General features: G+C 36.9%; 5 non-coding genes across 5 annotated transcripts; all 5 read right to left on the bottom strand.

The window, feature by feature from the left end:
* Nucleotides 1-7,022: 7,022 nt before the first annotated feature.
* LOC140149434 (small nucleolar RNA U3) lies at nucleotides 7,023-7,244 on the bottom strand. Its single transcript, XR_011858668.1, has one exon. It is a non-coding gene; the product is annotated as a small nucleolar RNA U3 (small nucleolar RNA).
* Nucleotides 7,245-9,136: 1,892 nt separating this feature from the next.
* On the bottom strand, nucleotides 9,137-9,357 carry LOC140149439 (small nucleolar RNA U3). Its single transcript, XR_011858673.1, has one exon. It is a non-coding gene; the product is annotated as a small nucleolar RNA U3 (small nucleolar RNA).
* A 7,209-nt stretch (nucleotides 9,358-16,566) lies between these two features.
* On the bottom strand, nucleotides 16,567-16,788 carry LOC140149437 (small nucleolar RNA U3). Its single transcript, XR_011858671.1, has one exon. It is a non-coding gene; the product is annotated as a small nucleolar RNA U3 (small nucleolar RNA).
* A 1,891-nt stretch (nucleotides 16,789-18,679) lies between these two features.
* On the bottom strand, nucleotides 18,680-18,901 carry LOC140149436 (small nucleolar RNA U3). Its single transcript, XR_011858670.1, has one exon. It is a non-coding gene; the product is annotated as a small nucleolar RNA U3 (small nucleolar RNA).
* Nucleotides 18,902-20,794: 1,893 nt separating this feature from the next.
* On the bottom strand, nucleotides 20,795-21,018 carry LOC140149438 (small nucleolar RNA U3). Its single transcript, XR_011858672.1, has one exon. It is a non-coding gene; the product is annotated as a small nucleolar RNA U3 (small nucleolar RNA).
* Between the last annotated feature and the right edge of the window lie 1,780 nt (nucleotides 21,019-22,798).

Raw genomic sequence — 22,798 nt, 5'->3', positions numbered from 1 at the left:
CTCTGAAATTGGCAATGTTTGGCCATCGAACTTAGCCTGTTTTGGTACCTACATTGGTTGTTTGGTTTACCGAGTGTGCACAGTGATTTACATCATTGATCCTTGTTGTTTTGGCAGGTTTAGCACTTTTGTGAGCCTTGGAACTGGTAATTTTTGGCTATCGAACTTTGCCTACTTCCTATGCCTACATTTGCTGGTTTTGCCCCCCCCCCTGCATATTGTCTAGTCTGTATTTTACATGTTTCCCCACATCAAGTTGGCGTACCTTGCTCGTTTTCTTTTCTAGATATTGTATGTCAAATCCAATAAATATTTACTCACTGACTTGAGCTTTCGCCATTCAGGCTGATAGCTTGATCAGAAGTGATCTGGTCCACTGCATTTCCCGCGGTGTTTGGATGCAATCTCACTCCTCAGGATCATAGTTTGTTTTAGCAGTGGATCATATACGTGACTCAGAGAGAAAGAGCCGTCATCTTTCAGCTTTCATGGACAAATATATCGCCAGATCTTCGGTGCAGCCATGGGAAGTCCGGTCAGCGCAATCGTGGCTAATCTTTTCATGGAGTGGTTAGAGGAAGAAGCCATCATGACAGCACTACTAGATTGTAAGCCAGAGTATTGGAGGAGATATGTTGACCGTGTTTTAGAGATCATGCAGAAAGATACTACACTTAGGCCTGCAGAACACCCCAACACCATCGACCCCACGGGCAGCATTACGTTTACTCACGAGGAAGAATTATCTGAACAAGTATCTGAAAGTCCCAACACCCTCTCCACCAGAAGCTCGGTGTAATTAGAACGCTCATGGACAGAAAGGGCAACATGGTGATGGAAGAAGTAGACAAAAGGAAAGGTGAAAGAAACAATGTGTTTACCCTAAGTGGACGTTCGACGGAGTCAAACATCAGATGGAAGGGAAAACCAAAGAACCAAGAAAGTCTAAGAAAACCGACGAAACTCTTTCAAAAGGCATGGTCGTTATCCCCTATGTCGAGGGGCTGTCTGAACAACCCCAGAGGATTTTTAACATAAAATCTCAAGAACCATGCGACCAACTTACACCCTCAAAAGCATACTTGTGCATCCCAAAGACAAGAATGGCATCTGAGAAACCAGCGACGCGATACGACATCCCCTGCAAACGTTGTGATAGTCGTATGTTGGGGAAACAGGAAGGCAATTCAGCGTACGTTCAAAAGAACATCAAAAAGACTCCGGAACGGTTAAAGACACAAAGTTCACCAGAGCAAATAGAAAAGCATCAACATCCGAACAACATAAGTCGGCGATCACGACGCTCAAGAAAATCATGTCATCAATTGGGAAGGGCCAGCATATTAGACAAAGACTCTAACGCCGCATCAAGAAGAATCAGAGAAGCAATTCAGATCTGCAAGAAGGGGACCAAAGCAATCAACCGCGATAACGGCTCTTTCTCTCTGAGTCACGTACATGATCCAGATCACTTGTGATAAAGCCATCAGCCTGGATGGCGAAAGCTCAAGTCATTGAGTAAATATTTATTGGATTTAACATACAATAATCTATCTAAAATTAGTTAATCCAAATTTGACCTAGCGACCAGGTTCTTATTGGGGGGGGGGGGCAATGGAGTCCCTGTGGACCCAACCTAATCATTTTATAAAGGACGTCATGCGATCTTTACATTGTTTTCTATTGAAACAAATGTCAATTTACACCAAACAAAACCCGGCCTACGCAAACGTAGAAATCCCAATTTTGGGGTCCATAGGTGTTTTAACACCTTAACACTTAAAAGTGTTAATTTTCTATATAGTATTATTACATTTTCTACCCAACATTTTATAGTTTTTGTGTAGCTTACCATGCTTACGGCTCAGTTCTCCGCCCTCGTGCACCGAAGACAAGCACTGATTTCTAGAATTACAGGCTTCGGCAAATCGTCAATCATATACTCCTGAAATAAAAGGCAACCAAAATCTGTGCCTCAATAGAATATTGTGAAATATGACTTATCTGTGATCTGATCAGATGTTAAGAGGCCTGCGACAGAAACACGAGAATACTAATCCCATTTTTCATTTTTATTAAGCTTTGACATGCTATCTCAAATAAACACACTGAAAATACTTATACATGGGATGAATAAGACTATTTAGTGATACGTCATCTGGGATGATGGTGACATGACGGTACCCCAACTGAAATGGCCACATCAAATGTTTTGATTTCAACTGTTAGTGTTTTGGTTCACGAAATTGTGTAATATAATGTTCTCTTTTGAACATAACTATCAAAATGACCGTGTTTTTCGGTCGGTCGCCGGTACTTTTTTTCAATTTCAGAATTTCTACGCGTACCTGAGAAACATCCAACATAGCTAAATGTGAGTACTTTCATGTTGGAAATGTCTGTGGTGCTATATTCTGACTGACCTTTTTCTGTTTGACGAGGATCGATCGGGTAGCATTGTTGTAGGTCTCGGTCTCGAGACCATCTCAAGACCTGGTTTTGCTGGTTTCGGTCTCGATCTCGGTCTCGGACCTAGAGGTCTTGACTACAACACTGTCGGGTTGGTCCTCAAAACTTTTTCCTGACCTTTATTCTTATACACTAAGCCAAAAAAAAGAAACTTATAATTTTTCACAAGGTCATACGAGCGTATCTTAAAATCTTGGGCATCAAAATGAACCAAAATTACACAGTACAGGATTACTTCAATACTCTACTCTAAACTCCAAGCAGTTGTCCAACTGACGCAACAGCAAAATGCACTGACATGGAACAGCTTCCTGAACCACATTCACAGCCCAATAAATGGTACCCAGCGCAAGAAATCTGTGAGTAGGGGGAATGGTGTAGAACAACACCTGTTTCTTGAAGAAACTACCGTAAAACCCCGTCTACAAGCATGTATAGTGTTTTTATGAAAGCTATATTAATTCGATGCAAGCGTAAATATACCAATACAAAAGATTGGTCTTAAAATAATACTTGTTTGTACATGCTTGGATCCGTAATTGCTCAAACTCCATAATGGCGCCTTGATTAATGTAGCTTTCATCAGAAGCACTCTATATGCTTGTAGACGGGGATTTACGGTATTCCACTTACTCTTTGGAAATTGTCATCTGTGAAAGGATCTTATACGCATGTCATCAGTGCTGTTGCTAGTTATAGTCATTCTGCTTTTAAAAACGTTCTTTAAACATGTTAAAGTCTGACAATTAATTTTTCGTATCCAATTTCCCGTATCTAATTTTTATTATCTATACATGTTGCATCTTATATTTGCATCAACATTTAATGTCTTTGTATCTGTCTTTTGACTTATACATACTTTGTTTGGGTGATTATCAATAAAATTCTGATTCTAATTCTATATAGCTACCTTGGGCTAGAATACCCTGAAGGAAAATAATAAAAGAGATTTGTTGGAAAAGAAATGAAGAGAATTTATGTAAACTCTTTACCATTTGCAATATAAATAAACCATGAATATCTGAAGCATCTGAAGTGTATTTTTATAGATGTTAATTACTTAATTAATTCATGCATCAGAAGCACTCTATATATCATCATCATTCCATATCAGAAACATTGGTAGAATAAGAAAGTACTTAAGTCCTCATGCTACTGAACAAATTGTTCACAGTTTTGTAACCTCCCGGCTTGATATGGGCAACTCCCTCTTGTTTGGCCTTCCTCAAGATCAGATTGCACGTCTACAGCGTATTCAGAACACTGCTGCGCGCTTGGTCACTTTAACTAGAAAGAGATCTCACATCACTCCAGTTTTAAGAGAGTTACATTGGCTGCCGGTTGGTTACAGAATTGTTTACAAACTGTTGCTCATTGTTTTTAAATCACTAAATGATCTTGCACCAGAATATATCAAATGTCTCCTCCAACCATATAACCCTCCTCGTATGCTCCGTTCTAGTGACAAATCGCTTCTCTGCGAACCCCGTTCAAAACATTCATGGGGGGATAGGGCTTATTCAATTGCTTCACCACGTCTCTGGAATACTCTGCCAACCCACATTAAACTAAGTACATCTTTAACACAGTTTAAAAGTTCTTTAAAAACTCACTTAATGAAAGAAGCATTTTACTGATGTGCATCACCATATTTTGTTCACCTATTGATTGTTGTTCATGTGTAGATTAAGTTGTAATGAAAATTAATTTTTATTTTGTAGTTTAAGTTAATCTTTGTATCGCGCCTTGAGCGCCATTGATTTGGTGGAGATGTGCGCATTAGAAATTCACATTATTATTATTATTATTATTATTATTATATATGCTTGTAGACGGGGTTTTACGGTATTCCACTTACTCTTTGGAAATTGTCATCTGTGAAAGGATCTTATACGCATGTCATCAGTGCTGTTGCTAGTTATAGTCATTCTGCTTTTAAAAAACGTTCTTTAAACATGTTAAAGTCTGACAATTAATTTTTCGTATCCAATTTCCCGTATCTAATTTATATTATCTATACATGTTGCATCTTATATTTGCATCAACATTTAATGTCTTTGTATCTGTCTTTTGACTTATACATACTTTGTTTGGGTGATTATCAAGAAAATTCTGATTCTAATTCTATATAGCTACCTTGGGCTAGAATACCCTGAAGGAAAATAATAAAGAGATTTGTTGGAAAAGAAATGAAGAGAATTTATGTAAACTCTTTACCATTTGCAATATAAATAAACCATGAATATCTGAAGCATCTGAAGTGTATTTTATAGATGTTAATTACTTAATTAATTCATTGATTGCTGTTAAACATACAAACATAAGAGTTCTGCATAAAGTAAGAGTTCGGCAAAGTTCTCTTAAAGGGACAACAAGGAGTATTGTTTAAAGAGTGATGGCAAAATGTACCTTAATCCTGACGACCTAGATTAAGATAAAATTCCTCCGTCGATCTTATAGCAGCCCCCCGCCATTTGCAATCCAAAACTTGTCCACTTAAGTGACTTCAAATAAAAGTTACTTAGACTCTTTTACAAACAGAAGATCGTGTAGTCTCTCCGACGCTCTTCTACGAATCTAGCTGCTCTCTTCTGTAACAGACTCGAGACGTTTGATATTATTGGTGGTATGCGGATCTCAAGCCACAGAGACGTAATCTAGATGTGTGCGGACGAGCGCGAGTAGAGCTTCTCCTTAGTGGAAGATGAAGTATGGTAAAAGTTTCTCCTGATGAAATTAATTTACGCTTACCTTTCGTTTCGGCAACCATGACGCAGAGTCGAACGAACCAGGAATGGTTCCATTGAAGACCGGGCAAACGAGCTTTCATGTTCACCAACAAGTAAATGCGTATAGAGCATCGCCTAGTCTCTGGACATTGAAATTGAATTCAAAAGATTGAAAATGATCGTTTTACAAAAATCATTAGGCCTATTTTATGTTTTTAATTGCACTGTTTTGTTGTACTATTGGCCAAGCTGGCAAAAATATACTTAATGTGACTTGTAAGACAATGCCGTAAACGTAGTACAGAACTGTAACAAAAATCAAAAGTCATATGATAGATTAAATTTATAACAGCATCAACAAATGTTTTACACCATTTAGGTTAAATATCTGAAAATACAAAAAGTCGAGATATTTATAATATTTGACCAGTTTTACATCATGCTTATTCACACATCAGTATACCACGATCATTCATATTCCCGGTGCTTACTTATTCTCAAGTATTTACCTTCAAGGTATTTTCACTGTACGAGTCACGATCTATATCTAGGTCCGGTCATGTAGTACCGTGTAAGTATGGATAAGTAGGGATATTTGTCTGGAGAACATATCATTAATATCTGTACATGCATAGATCGTCTTAAGCTTCACCAGAGATTCCTCTGGTATCTAACAAAAACTTCCGAGTTGATTTCGTCAGAAGAATTGGTAAACATATTGACCCTCCCTCCCCTCTCCCACAACAGCAGCAAAGATCCGCCGCTCGAATTTGTAGAGAAAATTAGAAATTTCAGATTTCATGCCAAATTAGGTAAATTCACATTATCGATATTTCTGTAATTGGAATTCAAAATTAAAGCCATATTGTAACATTTTCAAAAGAAATTGTATTTCTTTTCCACAAATTGTTAGTTTTCGCTGTCACATAATTATGTCCCCGTTTAATTTTAGCCTGAATACAAAGAAACCAGCCCATGTCGCCAATGCGAGCCATTCCGTCGAACGTGACTGACGTTGGTAATTTTAATGTGTTAACTTTTTTTTTAAAAACAGAAACAGCTGAATTCTGAGTTTCATAAGAACCCATGAGTAATACTGACTGTGAACCCGGTGCACTCAAATTTCATTAATTCACTGGAACGTGCGGGTGCCGATTTTGGCAATATGGGCTGCAAATTATAATACTTAGTGCCTGAGGAACTTGACAAACCAATAAGAAAAAATTGTCTTGAAAACTTAAGACCATGGGCTTGTGAAGCGTAAAACTTTGCGCATACCCTATATATTTTCAAAATATCCAGGGCACACGAGCTGTGGCTTTGGAGCAAAAGAAATCTTTAAATTTCCGGCAGGAATCTGGTGAAAAAGGGATAGTTTATTGACTAAAACATGTCAAACGTTAACAGTGTTGTCGTATCATGGCTGAGAGCGTTCGTTTCAATCAATAAACAGGCAAGCTGAGGGAATAGCTTTTGCAATAAGCTGCTGCTGAAGTCCTAAAACACCTGTCATAGTGTTACCATCAAAACCATTAGAAGCTGTGTGTTCAAAAAAGGAATGTGGAGGGCGCTATGGTCACATTGGCAGCAGTCTGATTTTTAATGTTTCTGGTACCGTATTGTATTATTATTTTCTCACGTCTCCCCAGAAATACTATAAAAGGAGTGACATTTGAACTTGCATTAATAAATTCATCTCACACTCATAAACTAAGACAATCCAATTATTATGTTGCTGCAATTAAAAATCAACGTATGTAAAATAAAAAATACCCTTGATATTGCTTGTATAGGTCTTTTCTTTCTTTTGATTAATTAAAAAACGCCACTCTGAATGTGTTCCTCTCCTCCTCATCCCCATTAAAGGAGGAGGAGGAACGTTCATCAATGACACGAGACAAGATGCCTGGAAAGGCAACATCCCATGTCCGCTTCGCGCTCAGAGAGGAACACTACGGCTCATCATCGTGGTGTTGGATAGCCATCAAGTGTATTTGATAGCATGGTGACACGTACTCTAGAAATGATCCTTAAAAGTACGGTCTTGGATGTCCCTGGACAGAAAATTGTACTGTATTTCCTTGAAAATATATAATCCGTGGTGTTTTAAATCTAATTGGACTGGCATTCTAGCATCTATGGTTTTGTACTTTTGTTTCATGTTATTTCAACTGAGAATAATATTTAGAATTTAGAGAAGTTCCAAAGACTAGTGCTCATCATAATAATTACTGTTATTTGTTTATCACACCAATTTGACCATCGAATGATAATTAATGATCTGGAGGCCTGCTGGTCACCAGGGGTCAATCCAAAATGACTCCACGTCTTAAAATCAACATTGGACCTTATACTTCATGTATGGAAATTCTCATGCTTCACAGGAACCCGGCACAGGAAGTGCACTACTTGGTTCACAGTTTGGGAGCTAATAGTATCTGTACCATCAGACCATAGTACTCGAGAATTCTTGGCTGTCACTAAACGTGTCAGCATATGTCATCTCACATACTCATAAACTGGAACAATCCAAAAGATTCTTGCGATAGACGACACAAGAAACAACAGATAGATCAGAAAGACTCATCCGGAGGATATCACATAAGAATAATGAAGGAAAGCGGAGAGCCTAATGAACAGCGACGCGAAGGGCATCCATTCATCTCAGTACTATACAATTTGATGAGAGTCATCATCCAATGACGTTATTCCATTTTAAAAAAAGGATCAATTGATATGCTATTGAGAAAGGCAACATAAATAGACTGTGAAGGTTTTTCTAGGAATTTTATGAAGATATTTCTGAAAATTAGGAAATGCTCTGGACATGTTTTAAACAGATTGATTGATATGGGCAAAGTGCAGTGATCAATATGCCTTTCGTTTCAACTTGAGCAAATCGGACAACATTTTCACAACACATCAATTTAAATTTTTTTTGTACTTTATTGTTTTTATCAATAATCAATGTAGTTAATGAGCGAAAATGACTAAAAAGGCTCATTAATATGTAAGTTTTGCTAATATTTTGCAAAAAAGAAATCTACGCATAAATATTTAGGGTGCTTTTATTTTGTATATTTTGCCTTGACACTTGGTCAGTGTTTCTAATAATTATGTTCTAATGTATTATATTGTCTAGCAGCCCTCTAATTTTCATAATAGCATAATTAATGAGCTTTTTTGCATAAATGCTAATTAATTAAACCAGCCCATGTCGCCAATGCGAGCCATTCCGTCGAACGTGACTGACGTTGGTCATTTTAATGTGTTAACTTTAAAATAAAAAAAGCTGAATTCTGAGTTTCATAAGAACCCAGCAGTAATACTGACTGTGAACCCGGGGCACTCAAATTTCATTAATTCACTGGAAGGTGCGAGTGCCGATTATGGCTATACATATTTCCAAATATCCAGGACACACAAACTGTGGCTTTGGAGCGAAAGAAATCTTGAAATTTCCGGCAGGAATCTGGTGAAAAAAGGATAGTTTATTGACTTAAACATGTCAAACGTTAACAGTGTTGTCGTATCATGGCTGAGAGCGTTCGTTTCAATCAATAAACAGGCAAGCTGAGGGAATAGCTTTTGCAATAAACTGCTGCTGAAGTCCTAAAACACCTGTCATGGTGTCACCATCAAAACCATTAGAAGCTGTGTGTTCAAAAAAGGAATGTGGAGGGCGCTATGGTCACATTGGCAGCAGTCTGATTTTTAATGTTTCTGGTACCGTATTGTATTATTATTTTCTCACGTTTCCCCAGAAATACTATAAAAGGCGTGACATTTGAACTTGCATTAATAAATTCATCTCACACTCATAAACTAAGACAATCCAATTATTATGTTGCTGCAATTAAAAATCAACGTATGTAAAATAAAAAATACCCTTGATATTGCTTGTATAGGTCTTTTCTTTCTTTTGATTAATTAAAAACGCCACTCTGAATGTGTTCTCTCCTCCTCATCCCCATTAAAGGAGGAGGAGGAACGTTCATCAATGACACGAGACAAGATGCCTGGAAAGGCAACATCCCATGTCCGCTTCGCGCTCAGAGAGGAACACTACGGCTCATCATCGTGGTGTTGGATAGCCATCAAGTGTATTTGATAGCATGGTGACACGTACTTTAGAAATGATCCTTAAAAGTACGGTCTTGGATGTCCCTGGACAGAAAATTATACTGTATTTCCTTGAAAATATATAATCCGTGGTGTTTTTAATCTAATTGGACTAGCATTCTAGCATCTATGGTTTTGTACTTTTGTTTCATGTTATTTCAACTGAGAATAATATTTAGAATTTAGAGAAGTTCCAAAGACTAGTGCTCATCATAATAATTATTGTTATTTGTTTATCACACCAATTTGACCATCGAATGAAAATTAATGATCTGGAGGCCTGCTGGTCACCAGGGGTCAATCCAAAATGACTCCACGTCTTAAAATCAACATTGGACCTTATACCAGGCGGCTGACACTGAAAAATTTGCATGGAAAAATGACCCGTCTCCTCCGCAGCCAATTTGGTTCCGCTCCATCGAAATCAAGCTGGTCACGGAGGAGACTATCCTCCTTTGTGTTTGTTCATTTGTGTATGGAGAGCCCTTTTTGGAGTCCGGAATGACTTAGGCTACGCTCTCAGCTAGAGTCCGACGCTGCATTGCACTAGAAATACCTTTTCTGTGAAATCGTTATAGAGCCAACCGGGAGCACGTATTCGTTTTGAAAATATAGCATTAAAATTAGTATCACCCTTGTGGCCCCCGTGCAGTGGAAAACCTTAATTCTTTCATTAAAAGGAAATGAAAATTAAAAAAAACCGGATCTACTTGTGCACCAATAAAATTGGCACAGCAATTTGTCTCAAATATCAATGAATTTTAAGAAACATACGGGTATGATGAACATTGACCTGACGCCATGATAGTAGGATCTATTAGTCGTTTTATATACAATGTATATACCGTATTGTCATAATACCAATATTTGTCCTTATATATAATGAGTAATATCTAGCAACGTAAATGTGCAGTTCATATGCACAAACGAATACTGATCTTTATGATATTCAGGTTTTTGTACATCACATATAACATGTCACATAGGAGGTCATACGTGTTGACCTTCATCTATTATATTTGTTCATCTGTGTATGGAGAGGATTAGCGCCATTAAACGCCATTAAAACTCCATCAGTATTAGGGCGTAGTTCAGTGAACTCACCGGATTGCTATTCCAAGTACTTTGATAATACAGATAATATGTATTAATGGGTCGAGGCGATTGCATTGAAAAACCTAATAAATTATTCATAACAGTTACGTAATCAATCGATAGTGCGGACACTTTTCATTTGCAAACCACCAAAATTCGTGATCTTTTAGCGTTGGAAAGGAAACCACGTGAATAGAGTGCCCTCTCAAGAATATCAACTCTCTGCTTATACTTCATGTATGGAAATTCTCATGCTTCACAGGAACCCGGCACAGGAAGTGCACTACTTGGTTCACAGTTTGGGAGCTAATAGTACAGGGTGTATCAAAATGATTGGTACCGACGACTTCTAATTTTTTGCAGATTTTTTTTACTATTTTTTATGCCAGTTTGGGATTGATTGTTTAAATATTTGTAATTATAGTAGTTTTATCTTTTCAAAGAATTTTAGATCATAAAGATAGCACATTCTGTTCAGAAGTTACATGATTTTTAAGGAAAGTAGGTGTTTTTATACTTTTCAACGTAACGCTAGATCAGTAGCACATCATTTTCAAAGCTCTATTTTTACTGCAAATACCTTGTGAGAAAGATATGTTGAAAATCATGGAAATTTTTAATATTTTCCTTGACTATTTCTTCATTCATAATATATATAAAGGTTCTAATCAATATTTATTGGTTGAGAGTAATATTATGGACTTGAATAATTTAGGTGGGTGAAAGAAGTTTGTGTATCAACACCTTCCAGGGCGGTAATTTAAATTGTAGTATTGCGATTTCAAAGTAGATGGTGTGGCAGAATGGCTATAGACTGTAGACAGTGTAGGTTAGTTTAGACCTGGTAAAAGTTATTGGAATGGCTCCACAGTATTCCACACTTAAGTGTGCATAATTCATGATATATGCTGACACGAAGCTATGGAGAAGTGCATAGAAAATTTGGAAGACAGTTTCCAAGAGCAAGGCATATCCCATGCAAACATGCTATAACTCGCAATGTTTCAAAATTTGATATGGGCAGTTACAGAATGGATCTATCCCAGGTATTAAGTTCATTAAAGATAGAGCTTCACCTCACACTGCCAGAGTCGTAAGGCAGGGACTTCAGGAACTATCTTTTTTAAAGCATATGTAAAGCAATTTTATGTTATGTAGACTGAGGTGAGATATTGAAGAGCATGTATGCAATAAATGGTTCAAGCAGTGAACCTATTCATTTTGTGTTGTGTAAGTAAAACCATGATTACGCCGATCTTCGATTAAATGACAATAACTCCCAGATGCATCAACCTATCAACTTCAGATTATCAGATCAATAAGTTAAAACATGCCTCTTTCTATTTATCGTACAAAAACTATGTTAAGTAGCAATTTTATATTTTTGATATATTTCTTAAAATGTCACATAGCCCGGTACCAATCATTTTGATACACCCTGTATCTGTACCATCAGACCATAGTACTCGAGAATTCTTGGCTGTCACTAAACGTGTCAGCATATGTCATCTCACATACTCATAAACTGGAACAATCCAAAAGATTCTTGCGATAGACGACACAAGAAACAACAGATAGATCAGAAAGACTCATCCGGAGGATATCACATAAGAATAATGAAGGAAAGCGGAGAGCCTAATGAACAGCGACGCGAAGGGCATCCATTCATCTCAGTATTATACAATTTGATGAGAGTCATCATCCAATGACGTTATTCCATTTTAAAAAAAAGGATCAATTGATATGCTATTGAGAAAGGCAACATAAATAGACTGTGTAGGTTTTTCTAGGAATTTTATGAAAATATTTCTGAAAATTAGGAAATGCTCTGGACATGTTTTAAACAGATTGATTGATATGGGCAAAGTGCAGTGATCAATGCCTTTCGTTTCAACTTGAGCAAATCGGACAACAGTTTTCACAACACATCAATTTAAATTTTCTTTGTACTTTATTGTTTTTATCAATAATCAATGTAGTTAATGAGCGAAAATGACTAAAAAGGCTCATTAATATGTAAGTTTTGCTAATATTTTGCAAAAAAGAAATCTACGCATAAATGTTTAGGGTGTTTTTATTTTGTATATTAGAGTCACGCGGTAGCCGTGACCAGCAAGTTTTAAAAAAAAAGACTGATAAAGAAGACTAATAACAGATGCTCCCGCGAGACTATATTTACACGTAACATTAAAACACTTGACTTCTATTGTTCGATGTTATTTTTCGCTGGGTACAAAATGTATCTAAAACCATGCTAAATGTTATTTACAGTCCCAGGTGTAATATCGTGACAACTCATTAATTCCAAAAGGGCCACCAATCCTACAGTCAATCATTGTTCGTAATAAACAAATATTTTTGCTTCCATTTCACGCGGTATTTCATAGCGAAAATTAGTTGCAAATCATACTGATCCAGAATTTTGGACACTGCTACAGGTCTACCTGGTTATCACCTTCACACTACTTTTTCAGATTCACTTCCAAATATACCCTAGCAGTTTCCTGGATACCCTACATACAAATTCTGAGCCCCATTCGCCAAAAAATCAAGTTTTTCACAATTCTTTTGTTCTTATCGGACGACGCATCCATTTATATAATAAATGCTGTATTTCGACACGGAATTTTACAGCAGAGGTCCGTGGCCTAATGGTTAGTGCGCTTGACTCCAGATACGCTATCCCGAGTTCGAAACCCGGTGACCAACTGATTTTTTTTTAAATGTTTTATTAAACAATTTATTGTCATTAATCAAGGATAACATAATTTTAAACATCCAGTGCTATTGTGATATTATTTTTTTATTAAAGCAAGTTGTTTGATTCTCATGGAAATTGTTTTTTGTGTTAAGGGCCTATTTAAAAACACAGCATAATGTGATACAACACCATCAAAAGAAATCTGAATAACACAAGAAACCAGATCAGGTATTATAGGGTACCGTATGCAATACGACGTTACTCATTGTTATTCTCATTTAAATATATTTTGTCCTACCACGGGCAAATTCGCATGATAATAGGACAATGATGATTGTGATATGTATGAATGGTTGTTGAATCGATTAAGAGACCTGACTCTCTGTCATCTTCAGCTATCGTAGAACATGACAATTGTCATACCGTCCCGGTAGGTTGATTACAAACACTCTGTAGGTGTGGAAAATTGTTCCGCTAGTATGGAAGGCCAGCAGGAAAAAAAAAATCCAAATAACATTTATCAAGCATATATAGTACGGAAGCGTCTATGTGACACAACTTGACAAGATAATTATCTTGCCATGTCGACTTATTATCAGCATTATGTCAACATGACGATATAAAATATCTCGCCAATATCTTGACAATATAAGTCAACATGGTAAGATAAATTATCATACCAAGGAATAGTAATTTTTGACACCGTATGATTTAAATTATTGAAAAGCATCCTCGGGATGTAGAGGAGGGGGCGGCCCGAAATTAAAGGTAAAATTAAATCTCAAAAGACCGCCGACAACCGCCGCTAAATAGGGATATCCAACTAGATTGCCCCGCAGGGCTACAAAGAACCACAAACCGCGGAATTTTGATATCCAGCTAGATTGCCCCGCAGGACTCAGGAACCACAAATCTTGAAATATGGATATCCTGCAAATTAAAACCACAAACCGCGAAAAACCGCCAACAACTGGCGCTTAATAGAAATATTCAACTATATTACCCGCAGGGCTACAAAGAACCACAAACCGCGAAATTTGGATATCCAACTAGATTGCCCGCAGGGCTATAAAGAACCATAAACCGCGAAATATGGATGTCCAACAAGTTTTAACTATAAATTAGCCCTCGATAGAGGGCAAAGCTTGAAGGATTAGGGAAATTATAACCACGAACCGCGAAAGTTGCCTTAACAAACAATATAAGTCAACATGGTAAGATAAGTTATCATACCAAGTAATAGTAATTGTTGACACCGTATAATTTAAATTATTGAAAAGCATCCTCGGGATGTAGAGGTGAGGGCGGCCCGAAATTAAAGGGAAAATCTCAAAAGACCACCGACAACCGCCGCTCAACAGGGATATCCAACTAGATTGCCCCGCAGGGCTACAAAGAACCACAAACCGCGAAATTTGGATATCTAGCTTGATTGCCCCGCAGGACTCAGGAACCACAAATCTTGAAATATGGATATCCTACAAATTAAAACCACAAACCGCGAAAAACTGCCAACAACTGCCGCTCAATAGAAATATCCAACTAGATTACTTGCAGGGCTATAAAGAACCACACACCGCGAAATATGGATGTCCAACAAGTTTTAACTATAAATTAGCCCTCAATAGAGGGCAAGGCTTGAAGGATAAGGAAAATTTTATAACCACGAACCGCGAAAGACCTCCAACAACCACCTCAATAGAGATATCCAACTATATTGCCCCGCAGGGCTACAAAGAACCACACACCGCGAAATATGGATTTCCAACAAGCTTAAACAATAAATTAGCCCCGATAGAGGACAGGGCTTGAAGAATAAAGGAATACCACGAACCGCGAAAGACCGCCAACAACCGCCGCTCAATAGAGATATCCAACTAGATTGCCTGCAGGGCTACAAAGAACCACAAACGGCGAAATTTGGATATCCAACTAGATTGCCCCAGTGCTACAAAGAACCACGTACATTTTAGTTATAGCTACATACACTCGTATTTTTTATTGTCATAAATCAAGGATAATATTATTCAAACTTCTATTTTTCGCTTTATTCGTCTTATGGAGTACTTCGTAACCGGATGACTTTTCAAGCTTGGAGCTACTCGGCTTCATTCATAAAAAGAAACGAAATCTACCAAAAAAACGTTGACAACGTAAAGAAAGCAGCAAGTTTAAAAAGCCCCCACCTCGGCTCACTTTTTGAAACTTGGTCCCATTTGTATACTGATTTAAACTTTGTCATAATTATCAACTTAAAACATTTCCAGAAGTGTTATGAATCTTTAATGTGCCGATGCGATATATTACTTAAAAGTTGTTAGCATTCTGGAACGATCAGAAAGGTTATTATGTTGTTCTTGGCCAATATCCTATATATGTTTTGTTTTATAATAATTATTAAGTTCATGATCAATGATTGAATTAAACGAATAACAAGTAGGCATGTTAATGGCAATGATGCTAAAAAACACCGATTTGCTGTTGATATTCAAAATGGGACCAAGTTTCAAAAAGTGAGCCGAGGTGGGGGCTTTTTAAACTTGCTGCTTTCTTTACGTTGTCAACGTTTTTTTGGTAGATTTTGCCTTGACACTTGGTCAGTGTTTCTAATAATTATGTTCTAATGTATTATATTGTCTAGCAGCCCTCTAATTTGCATAATAGCATAATTAATGAGCTTTTTTGCATAAATGCTAATTAATTAAACCAGCCCATGTCGCCAATGCGAGCCATTCCGTCGAACGTGACTGACGTTGGTCATTTTAATGTGTTAACTTTAAAATAAAAAAAGCTGAATTCTGAGTTTCATAAGAACCCAGCAGTAATACTGACTGTGAACCCGGGGCACTCAAATTTCATTAATTCACTGGAACGTGCGAGTGCCGATTATGGCTATACATATTTCCAAATATCCAGGACACACAAACTGTGGCTTTGGAGCGAAAGAAATCTTTAAATTTCCGGCAGGAATCTGGTGAAAAAGGATAGTTTATTGACTTAAACATGTCAAACGTTAACAGTGTTGTCGTATCATGGCTGAGAGCGTTCGTTTCAATCAATAAACAGGCAAGCTGAGGGAATAGCTTTTGAAATAAGCTGCTGCTGAAGTCCTAAAACACCTGTCATAGTGTCACCATCAAAACCATTAGAAGCTGTGTGTTCAAAAAAGGAATGTGGAGGGCGCTATGGTCACATTGGCAGCAGTCTGATTTTTAATGTTTCTGGTACCGTATTGTATTATTATTTTCTCACGTTTCCCCAGAAATACTATAAAAGGAGTGACATTTGAACTTGCATTAATAAATTCATCTCACACTCATAAACTAAGACAATCCAATTATTATGTTGCTGCAATTAAAAATCAACGTACGTAAAATAAAAAATACCCTTGATATTGCTTGTATATATATGTCTTTTCTTTCTTTTCTTTCTTTTGATTAATTAAAAAACGCCACTCTGAATGTGTTCCTCTCCTCCTCATCCCCATTAAAGGAGGAGGAGGAACGTTCATCAATGACACGAGACAAGATGCCTGGAAAGGCAACATCCCACGTCCGCTTCGCGCTCAGAGAGGAACACTACGGCTCATCATCGTGGTGTTGGATAGCCATCAAGTGTATATGATAGCATGGTGACACGTACTCTAGAAATGATCCTTAAAAGTACGGTCTTGGATGTCCCTGGACAGAAAATTGTACTGTATTTCCTTGAAAATATATAATCCGTGGTGTTTTTAATCTAATTGGACTGGCATTCTAGCATCTATGGTTTTGTACTTTTGTTTCATGTTATTTCAACTGAGAATAATATTTAGAATTTAGAGAAGTTCCAAAGACTAGTGCTCATCATAATAATTATTGTTATTTGTTTATCACACCAATTTGACCATCGAATGATAATTAATGATCTGGAGGCCTGCTGGTCACCAGGGGTCAATCCAAAATGGCTCCACGTCTTAAAATCAACATTGGACCTTATACTTCATGTATGGAAATTCTCATGCTTCACAGGAACCCGGCACAGGAAGTGCACTACTTGGTTCACAGTTTGGGAGCTAATAGTATCTGTACCATCAGACCATAGTACTCGAGAATTCTTGGCTGTCACTAAACGTGTCAGCATATGTCATCTCACATACTCATAAACTGGAACAATCCAAAAGATTCTTGCGATAGACGACACAAGAAACAACAGATAGATCAGAAAGACTCATCCGGAGGATATCACATAAGAATAATGAAGGAAAGCGGAGAGCCTAATGAACAGCGACGCGAAGGGCATCCATTCATCTCAGTATTATACAATTTGATGAGAGTCATCATCCAATGACGTTATTCCATTTAAAAAAAAGGATCAATTGATATGCTATTGAGAAAGGCAACATAAATAGACTGTGTAGGTTTTTCTAGGAATTTTATGAAAATATTTCTGAAAATTAGGAAATGCTCTGGACATGTTTTAAACAGATTGATTGATATGGGCAAAGTGCAGTGATCAATGCCTTTCGTTTCAACTTGAGCAAATCGGACAACAGTTTTCACAACACGTCAATTTAAATTTTCTTTGTACTTTATTGTTTTTATCAATAATCAATGTAGTTAATGAGCGAAAATGACTAAAAAGGCTCATTAATATGTAAGTTTTGCTAATATTTTGCAAAAAAGAAATCTACGCATAAATGTTTAGGGTGCTTTTATTTTGTATATTTTGCCTTGACACTTGGTCAGTGTTTCTAATAATTATGTTCTAATGTATTATATTGTCTAGCAGCCCTCTAATTTGCATAATAGCATAATTAATGAGCTTTTTTGCATAAATGCTAATTAATTAAACCAGCCCATGTCGCCAATGCGAGCCATTCCGTCGAACGTGACTGACGTTGGTCATTTTAATGTGTTAACTTTAAAATTAAAAAAAGCTGAATTCTGAGTTTCATAAGAACCCAGCAGTAATACTGACTGTGAACCCGGGGCACTCAAATTTCATTAATTCACTGGAACGTGCGAGTGCCGATTATGGCTATACATATTTCCAAATATCCAGGACACACAAACTGTGGCTTTGGAGCGAAAGAAATCTTTAAATTTCCGGCAGGAATCTGGTGAAAAAAGGATAGTTTATTGACTTAAACATGTCAAACGTTAACAGTGTTGTCGTATCATGGCTGAGAGCGTTCGTTTCAATCAATAAACAGGCAAGCTGAGGGAATAGCTTTTGCAATAAGCTGCTGCTGAAGTCCTAAAACACCTATCATAGTGTCACCATCAAAACCATTAGAAGCTGTGTGTTCAAAAAAGGAATGTGGAGGGCGCTATGGTCACATTGGCAGCAGTCTGATTTTTAATGTTTCTGGTACCGTATTGTATTATTATTTTCTCACGTTTCCCCAGAAATACTATAAAAGGAGTGACATTTGAACTTGCATTAATAAATTCATCTCACACTCATAAACTAAGACAATCCAATTATTATGTTGCTGCAATTAAAAATCAACGTATGTAAAATAAAAATACCCTTGATATTGCTTGTATGGGTCTTTTCTTTCTTTTGATTAATTAAAAACGCCACTCTGAATGTGTTCCTCTCCTCCTCATCCCCATTAAAGGAGGAGGAGGAACGTTCATCAATGACACGAGACAAGATGCCTGGAAAGGCAACATCCCATGTCCGCTTCGCGCTCAGAGAGGAACACTACAGCTCATCATCATGGTGTTGGATAGCCATCAAGTGTATTTGATAGCATGGTGACACGTACTCTAGAAATGATCCTTAAAAGTACGGTCTTGGATGTCCCTGGACAGAAAATTGTACTGTATTTCCTTGAAAATATATAATCCGTGGTGTTTTAAATCTAATTGGACTGGCGTTCTAGCATCTATGGTTTTGTACTTTTGTTTCATGTTATTTCAACTGAGTATAATATTTAGAATTTAGAGAAGTTCCAAAGACTAGTGCTCATCATAATAATTATTGTTATTTGTTTATCACACCAATTTGACCATCGAATGATAATTAATGATCTGGAGGCCTGCTGGTCACCAGGGGTCAATCCAAAATGACTCCACGTCTTAAAATCAACATTGGACCTTATACTTCATGTATGGAAATTCTCATGCTTCACAGGAACCCGGCACAGGAAGTGCACTACTTGGTTCACAGTTTGGGAGCTAATAGTATCTGTACCATCAGACCATAGTACTCGAGAATTCTTGGCTGTCACTAAACGTGTCAGCATATGTCATCTCACATACTCATAAACTGGAACAATCCAAAAGATTCTTGCGATAGACGACACAAGAAACAACAGATAGATCAGAAAGACTCATCCGGAGGATATCACATAAGAATAATGAAGGAAAGCGGAGAGCCTAATGAACAGCGACGCGAAGGGCACTCATTCATCTCAGTATTATACAATTTGATGAGAGTCATCATCCAATGACGTTATTCCATTTAAAAAAAAGGATCAATTGATATGCTATTGAGAAAGGCAACATAAATAGACTGTGTAGGTTTTTCTAGGAATTTTATGAAAATATTTCTGAAAATTAGGAAATGCTCTGGACATGTTTTAAACAGATTGATTGATATGGGCAAAGTGCAGTGATCAATGCCTTTCGTTTCAACTTGAGCAAATCGGACAACATTTTCACAACACGTCAATTTAAATTTTCTTTGTACTTTATTGTTTTTATCAATAATCAATGTAGTTAATGAGCGAAAATGACTAAAAAGGCTCATTAATATGTAAGTTTTGCTAATATTTTGCAAAAAAGAAATCTACGCATAAATGTTTAGGGTGCTTTTATTTTGTATATTTTGCCTTGACACTTGGTCAGTGTTTCTAATAATTATGTTCTAATGTATTATATTGTCTAGCAGCCCTCTAATTTGCATAATAGCATAATTAATGAGCTTTTTTGCATAAATGCTAATTAATTAAACCAGCCCATGTCGCCAATGCGAGCCATTCCGTCGAACGTGACTGACGTTGGTCATTTTAATGTGTTAACTTTAAAATTAAAAAAGCTGAATTCTGAGTTTCATAAGAACCCAGCAGTAATACTGACTGTCAGAACCCGGGGCACTCAAATTTCATTAATTCACTGGAACGTGCGAGTGCCGATTATGGCTATACATATTTCCAAATATCCAGGACACACAAACTGTGGCTTTGGAGCGAAAGAAATCTTTAAATTTCCGGCAGGAATCTGGTGAAAAAAGGATAGTTTTTTGACTTAAACATGTCAAACGTTAACAGTGTTGTCGTATCATGGCTGAGAGCGTTCGTTTCAATCAATAAACAGGCAAGCTGAGGGAATAGCTTTTGCAATAAGCTGCTGCTGAAGTCCTAAAACACCTGTCATAGTGTCACCATCAAAACCATTAGAAGCTGTGTGTTCAAAAAAGGAATGTGGAGGGCGCTATGGTCACATTGGCAGCAGTCTGATTTTTAATGTTTCTGGTACCGTATTGTATTATTATTTTCTCACGTTTCCCCAGAAATACTATAAAAGGAGTGACATTTGAACTTGCATTAATAAATTCATCTCACACTCATAAACTAAGACAATCCAATTATTATGTTGCTGCAATTAAAAATCAACGTATGTAAAATAAAAAATACCCTTGATATTGCTTGTATGGGTCTTTTCTTTCTTTTGATTAATTAAAAAACGCCACTCTGAATGTGTTCCTCTCCTCCTCATCCCCATTAAAGGAGGAGGAGGAACGTTCATCAATGACACGAGAGACAAGATGCCTGGAAAGGCAACATCCCATGTCCGCTTCGCGCTCAGAGAGGAACACTACAGCTCATCAACGTGGTGTTGGATAGCCATCAAGTGTATTTGATAGCATGGTGACACGTACTCTAGAAATGATCCTTAAAAGTACGGTCTTGGATGTCCCTGGACAGAAAATTGTACCGTATTTCCTTGAAAATATATAATCCGTGGTGTTTTAAATCTAATTGGACTGGCGTTCTAGCATCTATGGTTTTGTACTTTTGTTTCATGTTATTTCAACTGAGTATAATATTTAGAATTTAGAGAAGTTCCAAAGACTAGTGCTCATCATAATAATTATTGTTATTTGTTTATCACACCAATTTGACCATCGAATGAAAATGAATGATCTGGAGGCCTGCTGGTCACCCGAGGTCAATCCAAAATGACTCCACGTCTTAAAATCAACATTGGACCTTATACTTCATGTATGGAAATTCTCATGCTTCACAGGAACCCGGCACAGGAAGTGCACTACTTGGTTCACAGTTTGGGAGCTAATAGTATCTGTACCATCAGACCATAGTACTCGAGAATTCTTGGCTGTCACTAAACGTGTCAGCATATGTCATCTCACATACTCATAAACTGGAACAATCCAAAAGATTCTTGCGATAGACGACACAAGAAACAACAGATAGATCAGAAAGACTCATCCGGAGGATATCACATAAGAATAATGAAGGAAAGCGGAGAGCCTAATGAACAGCGACGCGAAGGGCATCCATTCATCTCAGTATTATACAATTTGATGAGAGTCATCATCCAATAACATTATTCCATTTTAAAAAAAGGATCAATTGATATGCTATTGAGAAAGGCAACATAAATAGACTGTGTAGGTTTTTCTAGGAATTTTATGAAAATATTTCTGAAAATTAGGAAATGCTCTGGACATGTTTTAAACAGATTGATTGATATGGGCAAAGTGCAGTGATCAATATGCCTTTTGTTTCAACTTGAGCAAATCGGACAACAGTTTTCACAACACGTCAATTTAAATTTTCTTTGTACTTTATTGTTTTTATCAATAATCAATGTAGTTAATGAGCGAAAATGACTAAAAGGCTCATTAATATGTAAGTTTTGCTAATATTTTGAAAAAAAGAAATCTACGCATAAATGTTTAGGGTGCTTTTATTTTGTATATTTTGCCTTGACACTTGGTCAGTGTTTCTAATAATTATGTTCTAATGTATTATATTGTCTAGCAGCCCTCTAATTTGCATAATAGCATAATTAATGAGCTTTTTTGCATAAATGCTAATTAATTAAACCAGCCCATGTCGCCAATGCGAGCCATTCCGTCGAACGTGACTGACGTTGGTCATTTTAATGTGTTAACTTTAAAATTAAAAAAAGCTTAATTCTGAGTTTCATAAGAACCCAGCAGTAATACTGACTGTGAACCCGGGGCACTCAAATTTCATTAATTCACTGGAACGTGCGAGTGCCGATTATGGCTATACATATTTCCAAATATCCAGGACACACAAATTGTGGCTTTGAAGCGAAAGAAATCTTTAAATTTCCGGCAGGAATCTGGTGAAAAAAGGATAGTTTTTTGACTTAAGGGATCCAAAATGAGCGTTTATTGCGTTTCGACAGTATTTTTTGTGGGACATGAGAGCACCTCAGACCTATCGAATTGCATTCTGAATACGAAGCATGTCTTTCTGATATCAAATAATTTTCATTTTTTAAAATCACAGTATAATACAAATTTTATGACAAATTATAAAAATTTGATATTTTTCTAATTTTGATATATAACAGTCCTCGAAGTAAATTATATAAATCTAATGATATATTCTTAAAGTGTATGTAGCAGGGAGGAAAAGTCGACAGTTAATTGAAAATTTTGACCTTTCATATTGAAGATATGGATTTTTTCC

This window comes from Amphiura filiformis, chromosome 3, assembly GCF_039555335.1.
Source record: "Amphiura filiformis chromosome 3, Afil_fr2py, whole genome shotgun sequence".
NCBI lineage: Eukaryota > Metazoa > Echinodermata > Ophiuroidea > Amphilepidida > Amphiuridae > Amphiura > Amphiura filiformis.
This window is presented reverse-complemented; position numbering and strand designations above follow the sequence as displayed.